The sequence below is a fragment of the Gavialis gangeticus genome, unplaced genomic scaffold (genome assembly GCF_001723915.1).
Source record: "Gavialis gangeticus isolate Ggan-Ray unplaced genomic scaffold, GavGan_comp1, whole genome shotgun sequence".
Lineage (NCBI taxonomy): Eukaryota > Metazoa > Chordata > Crocodylia > Gavialidae > Gavialis > Gavialis gangeticus.
In genome coordinates, this window is record NW_017729028.1 from 2,861,357 (window position 1) to 2,873,932 (window position 12,576).

General features: G+C 44.8%; 1 long non-coding RNA gene across 1 annotated transcript; it reads left to right on the forward strand.

The window, feature by feature from the left end:
- The first annotated feature begins 4,346 nt into the window (after nucleotides 1-4,346).
- On the forward strand, nucleotides 4,347-11,938 carry LOC109300091. The gene is made up of 3 exons (XR_002098108.1): nucleotides 4,347-4,429; nucleotides 5,796-5,801; nucleotides 11,927-11,938. It is a non-coding gene; the product is annotated as an uncharacterized LOC109300091 (long non-coding RNA).
- The last annotated feature ends 638 nt before the right edge of the window (nucleotides 11,939-12,576 follow it).

The following is a 12,576-nucleotide window of genomic DNA, read 5'->3' on the forward strand; positions in this document are numbered from 1 at the left end:
TAGGGCGGCTAGGAGCTGGAACCAACTTCCAAGGGAAGTGGTGCTGGCCCCTACCCTGGGGGTCTTTAAGAAGAGGCTGGATGCCTACCTGGCTGGACTCATTTGAGTCCCGTTTTTTGTTTTGGGGTTTTGTTGTTCTCCCGCCCTGGCGGGGGGTCGGGCTAGAAGATCTACTAGGTCCCTTCCGACCCTAAATCTATGAAACTATGAACTATGAAACTATAAGACCAAAAATTTACTACGGTTCAAAGGCTTACCTTTCACCATGTGTGTCTGCATCTGCCCCACCCTACAACACTTCCCTGTAGCCTTATCTCCTTATTACAAGATTCCAATGCTCTTGTGTCGATGTGTGGCTTCATTTTAATCATCTTCCTTATCTCTCTTCAACATCAGTTGGGTCACACATTTATTTCCTCCCAGTCGTCCCTTCCATAAGATATCTCCTGATCTTTGTCTCAACCAAAACCCCTCTCTTTTGAGAGTGGAGAACACTGGTCCCCTTCACATCTTCATTCATGACCCACCAGGATCTTTCTCAACCACATGGAGTCCCAGGCACGGGTCTTTTTTCCTTCAGTCTTGTATCCTTCAGCTATGTATCCTGATTTTCCCAACTTCCAGCTTAATCCAGCATCTGTACAGAAGAGCTGGAGCTTACGGCACGTTACTTTATAGTTTTTGTTCTATGATTATATATTTGGCTGTAGTTCTTATGTATCAAGATATATAGATAATACTTTCCTTAGATCCTCCAAATATATTCCAAACCACTTCTCAGCAAAACCAACAAAAGTAAAGCAATTAGAAGTTTCTTAGTTCAGAATATGAACAGTGAAAGAAAATTAGGAAAATGCCCTAAAAACAAATGACATAGAAATGTCTACTTAACTAAATGTTTAAAACATGATTTCTGATTTTGTCCAAATTTCCCAGCAAATATCAATGCTGGGATGAGTTATGGCATGTGAAATCTCAGAGGTTCCTGGTTTGAGGAAGCTAGCAAGCAAAGGATGATTGGCCTCTATTAAGACATTAGTTCCAAACACTCTGGAGGATTAGGTACACTATACTATTAGAACATTTCAAAATAATGATCAGATATGCAAACACAAATATTTTGAGGTGTGTTAGAAGGCAGATAGAAATAATCAGAAACAGGGCATGTCTACATGTTCACTGATGCACAGTAGTTATTGTACATTTAGTTTAGTATTTGCTTAATGAATCATAGAATCATAAAAAATTAGGGTTGGAAGGGACCTCAGGAGGTCATCAAATCCAATGTCCTGCTCAAAGTAGGACCATCCCCAACTAGATCATCCCAGCCAAAGCTTTGTCTAGTCAGGGCCTGAAAATCTCCAAGGATGGAGATAACACAACCTCTCTGGGTATTTTACTACCCACCTAGTGAGAAAATTCTTCCTAATATCTAACCTAAACTTCCCTTGCTGCAACTTGAGACAGTTGCTTTTTGTTCTGTCATCTACCATCACTGAGAACAGTCTAGCTCCATCCTCTTTTGAATCCTGCTACAGATAGTTGAAGGCTGGTATTAAATCCCCTCTCGGTCTCCTGTTCTTTAGACTAAATAAACCCAGTCATTCATCAGAAGTCATGTCCAGCCCTCCCACCATTTTTGTTGCCCTCTGCTGGACTCTTTCCAGTTTGTCCACATCTTTGTGGGGGGACGACCAAAAATAGACACAGTTGCCCAGATATGTTCTCACCAGTGCTAAATAAGGGGCAATAATCCTTTCCCTTGATTTGCTGGCAGTGTTCCTAGCAATATAGCCTATGCCATTAGCCTTCTTCACAAGAAAGCCACACTGTTGACTCATATTCAGCTGATTGTCCACTGTAACCTCCCGGTCCTTTTCTGCAGAGCTGCTGCTTAATCAGTCAGTTTCCAACCTGTAGCAGTGCATGGGATTGTTTCATCTTAAGTGCTCTTCTTGACCTACTGCTCACAAACAGGGATGGATTGGTGGGGAATGTAGTAGTGGATGGCTAGTCAGGCAGCAGTGACTGCAGGATGATTGAGTTCATGATCCTGACAAAAGGAAGAAAGGACAGCATGGCCCCTAGTTGGCCACTCCAGCACTCACACCAAGAAGTTGTTCCTAACACTCTCCAAAAACTTCCTGGATTCCCTGTGCACTGCTGCATTGCCCTCCCAAAAGATGCCATTGATTTAAGTCCCCCATAAGAACCAGAGTGACTCCATCAGGAAACTTTCATTAGCTGTTTGAAGAAAGCCTTCTCTAACTCATCCTCCTGGTCTGGTGGTCTATTGCAGACCTCCACCATAGCATTACCCTTGTTGCTCTCCCCTCTGACCCTAACCTAGAGGCCTGCCTCCAATTTCATACTGGTGCTCTGAGCAATCATACAGCTCTTTTACATAAAGTTCAGCTCCTCCTCTTCTTCTCCCCTGCCTGTACTTCCTGAACAGTTTATATCTATCCATGACAGTGCTCCACTCATACGAGCTACCCTACCAAGTCTCTATTATTCCAGTCATCATTCTGTGACTGCAAGGAACTCCAGTTCTTCCTGCTTGTTTCCCAGGCTCCATGCATTCATGTACAGGCACCTGAGGTAGCTAGATGATTGCACTACTTTCAGGAAGAATAAGAACTCCTCCCATGTTGCCGCCTCCTGCTTTCACTTCCTCCAGGTCATGCACTTCCCCACTTATGTCAGGGCTTTGGTCTTTATCCACTAGTGAATATGTTTTAAAACCCTCCTCACTAGGTTAGTGAGCCTATCTGTGAAGATGCTCTTCCTGTCTCTTCCTAGCAATCCTTCTTGGAACATCATCCTATGCTCAAAGAAGCAAAAGCCCTGTTGGCAACACCATCTGTGCAGCCAGGCATTGATCTGCAGGATGTACCTGGTCCTACCTGGGCCCTTCCCCTTGACTAGAAGGATCTATAAAAATACCACCTGAGCCCTCACCCAGAGCCCTGTAATCACTTTTGGTCTTCTCAGGGTCTCCCTGGCAGTATCACTGGTGCCCACATGGATGAACTGCATGGGGTAGTAGTCAGAGGGTCAGATGAGTCTCAACAGTTCTTCTGTGACTGCTCAGATCTGGGCTACAGATAAGCAACAGACCTCTTGAGACAACAGGTCTGGCTGGTAGATGGATGCTTCCATCCCACACCAAATGGAGTCTCCAACTGCCACCTCCCATCGCTTCTTCTTGGTGGCAGTGGTCTCAATCTTTCCAATCTTGGGAAGGTCTGGACTGTCCTCCTCACCAACAGGACATGCTCCTCTTCTATTGCTAAGTCTCCATATCTGTTCTCTAAGCAAACTGCTGCAGGGGACAAGAAGATTTCTGCTTCCTGCCAGAGGTCACAAGATTTCAGCTTCCACCTTCCTGAGAATTCATGTCCTCTCCCCTTTCTCTAGTGCTGCCTTTGGCAGTCCTTCTTCCAGACTCCTAGAGGTCTCCTCAAGTACTGAATCAATAAAATGCTCATGGTGGAGGATGCTTTAGAGCCTTGCTGAAGCATCCTGTAGCTCTCTTGCCTGCTCCCCGAGGGATTCCCCCAGGTGTCTCTCAATGGCCTGAGTACCATAGGACATAATGCCCTTTGTATCAATACTATAAGACACTGGCCAATGATGTATACAACTTCATGTTGCACTTCAGTCTTTTGAGGTATCTTCCTGAGAGTAATAATGCACTTGGAGGGTTATGTATATTGGTGTTACTGATTGTGCAGTATGCTATTGAAATATATTATGTTCTATGCTATATTGTTTGTCCTACATAAAATTCTAAACCTAAAACATAATTTCATATTTGCTGAATGGATGAGATATTCCACTTTTTACAAGCAACATTATATGACATTTTGTCCTCACATCCTGCTGAGTTATGTTCTCAGGTCAGGTCTAGCAAGGACACTACTGGATATTTTGCTTGACTGTTCTCTAAAAAGGGCTACGCAGAAGCTTTGCTGATATAAGACAGGATTTTTCTGTACACCTTCTCCACAGCATGAGGGAACAAATATTACTGGATGCTTTCAGATGCAAGTATTGCTGTCAGAAATTGCTGAGCCATGCAGTAGTATCTTCACTGGCTATGTGCAGTTCCTGTAGACTGCCACTGAACTTAGTCAGCAGGTAGTCATTGACAATATGTATCATGATGTGTCTTTTGCCACAACTACAGTCTAGATTGTTGCCAGAACTCCAATGGTGGAGGTTGGCCGCACACAGACCATGCACTGTCTGGAACCTATTCATCAGGGCCCACTGATAGGATGGCAGGTTGAAGCCAGATGGGTAGACTATAGGATCTCTAATAAGGACCTTGTTTGGTGGTTTGTCGATCTCCATTCCTCACACCAGAGGGTCTCTGCCATGTGGTCCTGGTGTGGCAGTTTGGACCACAATGGGTGTCATGATGGTAAACATGCAGCAGGTGGATTTAAGGGATCATTGTGCAATGGCAGGCTTGGATTGTCATAGATCTTCTCCAGTTGTTTGCTAGATGTAACTTCCCACTGGATATGAGGCGGAATAATGCTGCTTAGGACTGGGAATCATGGTAGGGAAGTCAGTCAAAGAGTTCCTGAGATGACGTGTGTAGACATCCATGTGTCTTTTTGACTGGGCATCTACTTTTCTTGGCACAGTCCCTTACTCCCTCCACCCTACAGGCTGCCAGCTTGACCTGTTGGCTAGGATCTCACAGTGTCTGATGTTCTTTCCTGGCTTGTCTTTGATGTTTCTGATTATTAAAAATTGGGGGAAAGGTCTTGTATCTCCACACACCGACACTTAGGCAAATCAGGCAACATTTCTTGGGGCTCTACCTCCCCTACACCCTGCCTAGTGCCAACCCAGTATTACTGCTACTGCCAGGTAAGTAAGGTCCTGTGAACTCCGTATTACCTTCTAGAAAGAGTCTTAGGCTGCCAGTATATTCCTGGAGCCTTAAACAGAAAAATGCAGTCCTTAAAGAAAACAGATATCCCAAATCAAACTAATCATGATCCTTCTTAGTATCAAGGTTGAGGTGAGAGGGAGATAGCCCCTTAATGCAACCGTCACTCATGGTTTTATTCTCTCTTTCTGTCTCTCTCTCTTGCTGCAGGACCTCTGCTGCCAGGGAACCAGCCATCATCCCATGCCTCCCTCGTGTCTCCTGCAGGTGAGTCAATAAGCTCCTCTGAGCCTCTAAGAATGGGACCTAAACTGGGTTTCCACCATCTGCCCCTCCCAAGGCACTTTGAGCATGGATACTATTTTATGCCACTTCTACTGCTCACTTCCAGTCTGATCTCTTCTGCATTCCAGGCAGCTTTTAGCCCTCCACCTGGGTTCCATCCAGCCAAATAGAGCTGGCATGCACTTACAAAGTGTGTCAGTACTGGGGCCGGGGTTTCTCTTCTTGGCACCAGTGTCACATGCACCAGCTCCTCTCTCTGCCAAGCTTCTCCTGGCACTTCTGGTAAGTTGACTTGAGTGGCAGCCAGCTTCTAACTGCCACAATGTGCATCATCAAATGTAACTGCACATCTGTGAGTTTGGTGTGTGATGACCAGTTCCAGTCTGGTACGCAGTACTCTGCCACAGAGTACATGATGGCAAGAGGTGACATCCTTAGGGTTGAGGCTCTTGCACCCCACAATGAGCTTGTAAAGGAGATTGTTCCATGTCTTAACTTTCATTACTGTCTTTTTCAAGTGTTCATGGTAGCTCAATGTCTGGTTCAATGTCACACTCAGGTAAATGGGTTGTATTTTGTACTTCAGCTTCTGACCATTCAGGTAGATGTTCAGCTCCTGGGCACCATTGGAATTATGGAGGTGGAAAATACTAGAAATGCTTGGCTAGAGGCACCAAGTCTTGCAGTAGTCAGCCAGCTTTGTGACATCACTATTCAGAGTGTGTTCTAGCTCAGAGAAAGTCCTGGCCTGGAATCCACAGCAGATGTCATCACTGTGCATAGATGAATTTACATGACTGGGTTTGTAGTAGGCCATTGGTGTAGTGGTTGTACAAGGTCAGAGCAAGCACAGACCCCTGAGGCAGTCTTTTGGTCTGTCTTCTGCAAGTACTTGTCTTCTCACCCATGTGCACCCTGAACCATCTATTGCAAAGGAGCAGTTTGACAATGTCAGTCACCCATGCATGTAGGACTCTTTGCTATTTTTATGAGCAGACCAGTGTGCTAAACAGTATTGTACACTGCTGTGAGGTCAAGAAAAACAGTGCCTGTCTAGAGGTTCCTTTGAAAATTATTTCAAAACAACACAACACAGTATTGCTGTAGGGGATGGAAAATCCAGATCATTGAGGTGGCCATCTCATGGAATAACAAATTAAACTGATAACAAGCATACGGTGTGGAAGAGAATGGTACATTAGTGAATCATGCTACAAATTGTATGATTATTCAGATTCTGTATGTCTGTTTCAGTATATTATCATTTTAATTGCTGTACATGAGGCTATATAATATATTAAGTAAGGCACACTGCAAGATAATGAAACTATGTGTAATAAACCCTTTCATTACAGAAGCGTAAGAATCTTCATTATCATGTCATAGGAATGGATTTGTTCTATTATAATTGTTTTTATATTTACAAAAGCCTCAGATATATTAAGCTTTAGTACACTAATTAGATTGTACATTACAGTACCTGTATGTGTGATTTTATTTCTGTTCAAAGCTGGCAGATGTGTGGAGCATATTATTCTGCTATTAAGAGCAGAAGAATTTCAAAGAGGTGAGTTTAACTGTGTTGGTTGCTCTTTATTGCCTTTTACTATGCATGCAGTATTGGCCAACTGGACCCAGCTCATGCCCTCAGATCTGCCGCACTGGCCTTGAACCTAGCACACAGAGTCAAGCTCAGTATGCAGAAATGAACCCAGCACGTGGCCCCAAACTCAGTGCACTATATTAAGTCACAGCCCCAGGTCCCATACCCAGGGTTGGACCCAATGTATAGCCCCAGACCTGGCATGACATTGATTCACCATGAGGGGTTGGTCCATGGGCCCCATCTGGTGTGCAAGGCTGGCAGCAGGCTCAGGAGCTGGCTTAGCTCCCTAACCATTGCTACTTAGGTATTTATTCAAGACAATATTTTTTTTCGTACTACCTTTTCAAAGACAGGGCATGTATTATATTCCAGAAAATATAGTATTCTAATGATTGGTACACATAGTAGTAGTAGTAGTAGTACTAGTATTGTCATTGTTGTTGATGATGATGATAATAATAGTTGACTAGGTGGAAGAGGCTTTGATGGTTAGCTTTTGTATTTTAAAAAGCTCAGTCTTAAATCTGAAAACAGTGGAACCTATTAATCCTCCTATTGAAAAACTGATTTTCACAGAACATGAATTCATAGAGAAAATAGGGCAGGGAGGTATTATCTAGTCCATCTTCCCCCAAGGCATTATCAAACTAACCTAAACCACTTTTAACAGATGTTTGCCTAACTTGTTCTTAATAAAACGTCCAATGATAGAGGTTTCATGGCCTCCCTAGAAATCTTTTCAAATGGTTAACTATCCTCACAATTAGAATGTTTTGTTTTCAAATGTCTAAAAATCTCCCATGTTGTAATTTAAGCTTGTTACTTTTTGTCCTATCCCCAGTGGACACAGAGAAAATTATAATCTTCCTCTTTAAGTAATATTTGATAAACTGGGTGCATCTACATGTGCTATTAGCACAGAGCAATAAAGTCTAGCACATAATATGCTGGAGTTTACTGCTCCTGGCTGTTGTGTCTTCATGTGCACTGTGAACCACATTATATTGAGCCGGGTTGGAGCAGCCCTGAGGTCAGCCTGTAAGCCCATGGCTGCTCAGCATGCTGCAGAGGAGCTGGCTGGGGCAAAAGGGTTCTCCAGTGCAGGGCTAGTCAGCAGGCAGCCCCAGCATTGAAGCACCTTTGTGCCCCAGCCAGCCCTGTTAGTTTTTACACATATATTGCTGCACACTAAAGAACTCTACTGTACGATATTTATATGTACTAACCTGGGGAGTTAATTAGTTTCCTGAGGCCTAATAGGGCCATATGTGTGGACACTGGGTGCATCTACACAAGACGCTTTACTGTGTAGTAGCTTAGATTATTATACAATAAGCATGTGTGTCTACACGTGCACCTGCTTACTGTGCAGTAAACCTCGCTAATCATGAGTAAATTTGCTACCTGCAAATGCAATTAGCAAATTTACTTTCAATTAGTAACAGTACAGTAGCACTCATATAGACTCTTGACCAGGAGCAAATTGGTTCCAGGTCAGCTGTCCACCAGGGGGTGGGAGATTGCTCCTTGCCCCTGAGAGCTACTTGCTGTTAGGGTGGGCTCCACCACTGGAACCAGAAAGGGGACTATGTCCACCTGCCCCAGCAGCAGGAAGCTCCTAGTCCCCCATTCCAAGATCAGGATATCGGGGCAGGGGGCTGGAATCTGCCCTTCCCCTGAAGCTCTTTCCAAGTCCCCTGCCCCTGATTCTGAATTCAGGGCCAGGAGCTACCTGCTTCTGGGGCAGGGGGATATTATCCCCACCCTGGCACAAGGCAATCCCTGGGTTCGGGGTGTAATGTTCTAGCCCTGGTCAGGACACAGCTGTCTCCTGGCCCAGTGCTCCTTCCAAGCCCCTGGAGTAGAACCCACGTATTCCCAAGGGCCTGCCCTGGCCTGGCACCCATGGTGACACATCACTGGAGGAGGGCCCTTCAGGCATCCAGCAACCCATCCTGCCCAGCTTCCCAGCTGCAGTCTCCACCATCAGTTTGGGGATCCTGGACTGGCACCTGCCATGCCAACTGTGCAACTCCAACCACAAGGCAAAACAGCTATAAGACCGCTGTCTGCCACCAGCACTGACTAGGCACCCACCTGCCATGCCCCACCATCCAAGGACACTGGCCAGAGGTGCACACTATTGCCAAAAGCTGTGACTGTGTGGAGCTTCAGCTATACCAGCCCTTGCCATGAGGTAAAGCCTGCACTGGGGGCAAGGCCATCCCTGCTCTGGCCCCTGTCCCTGGCCCCTTCTCTACCCAGCCCACCCACAGTCTCCTGTGCCTGGGTTCCCCCCACAGCATGCAGGGAGGTGGGAAACAGTACAAAATTTTATTGAGCAGCCCATGCCCCTGCAGTTAGGCAAGCAGCAGTCTCTCACATGCTGAATAATGCATTAATGCCGGTGGCAATATCTTCCTCAGCAGTGGTGGGCAGGGATATGTAGCTCAGCCACAGGTAATCCTCCAGGTGGTGGTGGAGGTTCTGGGGTAGCCCAGGCTTGCTCCTCACATCCAGGGACCTTTATGCGGCACTGCCATGCCAGCCAGTCATGTCTGTGCTCCTGCATCTGGCCTGATAGCCTCTCATAGGCATGGGCATCGGGGCACCCACTCTGTGTGAATTGCTGCTTCAACTCCACCTCACCCCACAGTGCAATGAGGTCTCCAGTCTCCTCCTGTGACCAGCTGGGGCCCTGGGTGGTGGGTTGTGATGTGGGCAATGACAAAGCCATTGAAGCTCCCACACCAGCTCTCCAGGCCTCTTTGTGGCTGTCCCTGTGCTGCTGGGCCTGGGCAGGTGCCTGCAGTGTCCAGTACAGGGGCACAGCATGGGACTGGGAGCCTTGTGGCAAGGCAATGCCCCATAGTACCTGAAGACTTTGGCTGCTGGGGGTTGCTTGGAGGCAGCTGGAGCTGGCCCTGGTGGCCAGGAGTTGCCTGAAGCTGGACCTGGGTACTGAGAGGCCTGGCAGGAGCCTGCAGCAGCCTGCAGAGCTGGATGGCATGGGCCTGGCAGATGCGTGGCACAGGCAGCAGAGCTGGGGTGCAGGTAGGCTGGCACAGCTGGACTGAGGCCTGCACAGGGGGACAGAGTGGCCTGGTGTGGCCTCAGGCTTCCTATATGTGCACCAGGGCTCCCTGTGCCTGAGACTGGCCTCATAGTGGTGGGGCTGACTAGGAGCAAATGTGCTCCTCGTTGGCATCTGCACGTGTATTTCTATGCAGTAATTACTCACAAGTACATTTGTTACTTGCATTTGCAGGTAGCAAATTTACTCATGAATAGTGATTTTCCTGTGCAATAAGCATGTGAACTTGTAGATGAGCATGTGATAATGCGCAATAAAGCATCACATGTAGATGCTCCCATACAGTATGAAAACCACATGCACAAATGCACAATGTGGGATAACTACCTTGTCAGCAGAACTGTCAAAAAGGATCTGGGCTTATGATAGACATAAATTCAACCCATGTCATCAATGAAATGCTGTCATTAAACAAATGCAAATATGGGTTGCTTCAATAGATCTATTGTATGAAATACATAGAAGTTGATGGTATCCACTATTTGTTACTGTGTAGACTTCAGCTGGAGTACTGTGTCTAGTCTGGGGCATCATATTTTAAGAATGTAAAGATACTGGAGAGGACTTTGAAGTGAGTGACAAAGTTTAGCAGTTAAATGCAAGCCATGTGAGAAAGGCTGAGTGATCATTTCCTAATTGTAAGAATAAGAAGTGTAGGACAATGGAACATGCTGTGAAATCTCTTTTCCTACAGGTTTTCAAGAAGAGGCTGGTAGATATGTGTCACGGATGGTTTAAAGACAGAAAATTCTGCATCTGCAAGATTTGGACTATATAACCCTTAAGGGTTTGGACTATATGATCCTTAAGGTCCCTTCTAAACTCTGAGTCAATCATCTTATTGCTTTCACTTCAGACTGCAGAGAAGAAAAGTTTCAATAATCAAGGTAAATAATAACGAAAAGCACCTTATTGTGGTATTTTGGCACACTCAGGTCTGGACCTATTTGGAAATCAAATCTTATAAAAGCACTTATCCTGATGGCACCATCTTAAAATTCAGTTCTTAAAATAAGCATTGGTTTATCAAATCTGCTGCCCACTTCCTTTCCTGTCAACAATAACAAGACCAAATTATGTTGAAAACCGAGTGCCCCTTAAGGCATACACAGAGGTTTTGCATTTAAGGAAGCAGGCAAATTTAGAATGCACCTCTATGCATGTCAGGAAGTTATACACTAATTTTAGTAATCCAAAACACTTTGAAACCTGCATTTCAACAGAACTGCAGTTGAATCCCGAAGTATATTTAGATCTTCCAGAGAAAAGCCTAGGAAATCTTAGCACTGACTCAGAAATAAGTGGTTATTTTTGAAGTCAGAAGAAAAACCTCTAATAAAATATTGTCAGAAAATGGCTAACCACAACACAGGAAAAGAAAGAACATGATCTAAAACCAACAAGTTCATAAAAGGGAAAGTCAGCTGGCAGTTAGTACTGTAGACGTAATAGGTAAAAGAATACAAAGCTGCAATCCACAGCCCCATAAACCATCAGTAAGAGAATAAATGTCATGATTGGCCCACCTCAGAATAAATGGGCGACACTGCGACAACCAAGATTCGGTACAAACCAGTGGAAACCATATCATCATTACTAAGCTCTTCAGATAGCTGATATTAACAAATACCTACATCATATTACAATTGTGTGATGTCATATGTTAATTTTTAAAAGACCCCAGGATGATAGGAAATTTCAGTAAATTATAATGATTAACCATGTCAGCTTAACCTGGTGTCATCTTCTACTTTTAATAACACTGCTTCTATAAAAGATCTCATTTTACATGGCAAACAAACCAGACCCCAAAGGAAATTATGCAAAATTAATTGCCTTCTGATATTAGGACTGCAAAGCTATGTGATCTTTTAAAATTATTGGCTGAAAAAAGTCATCTTATCCCAGAATTTCTCAACCTTGAGATGGAGCTCATTGAAAAAAGCCAGACTATTCAAGATGCATATGGAGACAGGACCTGTTGGAAGTGGGAAGCTGCATGATTCTAGACATATACAAGGAGCTATTGTAGGTAAAGCTGGGGTACCTGCCTAACCTTCTTGCCTGTGTATAGGTTTAGTACAGATGGCTTGAGGAACAGGCACAGACTCACGAAAATGTGTGCTGGGTCCATGCATTTAATGCCCATGTTTGCCATGCCTAACTCCCTGTCCCCTCATCCTTGCTCCTGACCAGAAGACCTCCCACTGGATCCTCTTCAGGCTGAAGAGAATGGAGGCTGGGATTTCCAGAGGTGCTTGAAAGGAATTCAGTACCCAAAAATTAATGGGATTGGGTATCAGTTCCTTTAATCTCATTTAAACATTCTGGCCCTGCTAAGGCAATAAAATGGATGGGGGAGCAATCAGAGGAAGGTAGCAAAACACATGTATGAGCTAAAAATTTAAGCAGATAGACAGAAAGAGGGGTAAAAGAATGAAGAGAGAAAAGTATAGGAGAGAGTGGATAAAAAAAAACAACCTACCCAGCACCTGTTCTAAGACAAGGTATGAGAGAAAACGGAGGTGTCACCAATCAGCTGGAAGAATGAGGCTTATTGTTATAACTTTTATCCACAAGCACGTTCAGTTCATTCTCATAGACAACAGCAGTATTTAGTAAGTTCTCAGGAAGACATGACAGTGCTGCACCTCAGACTGTACCCCCTTCCCATTTCCCTGC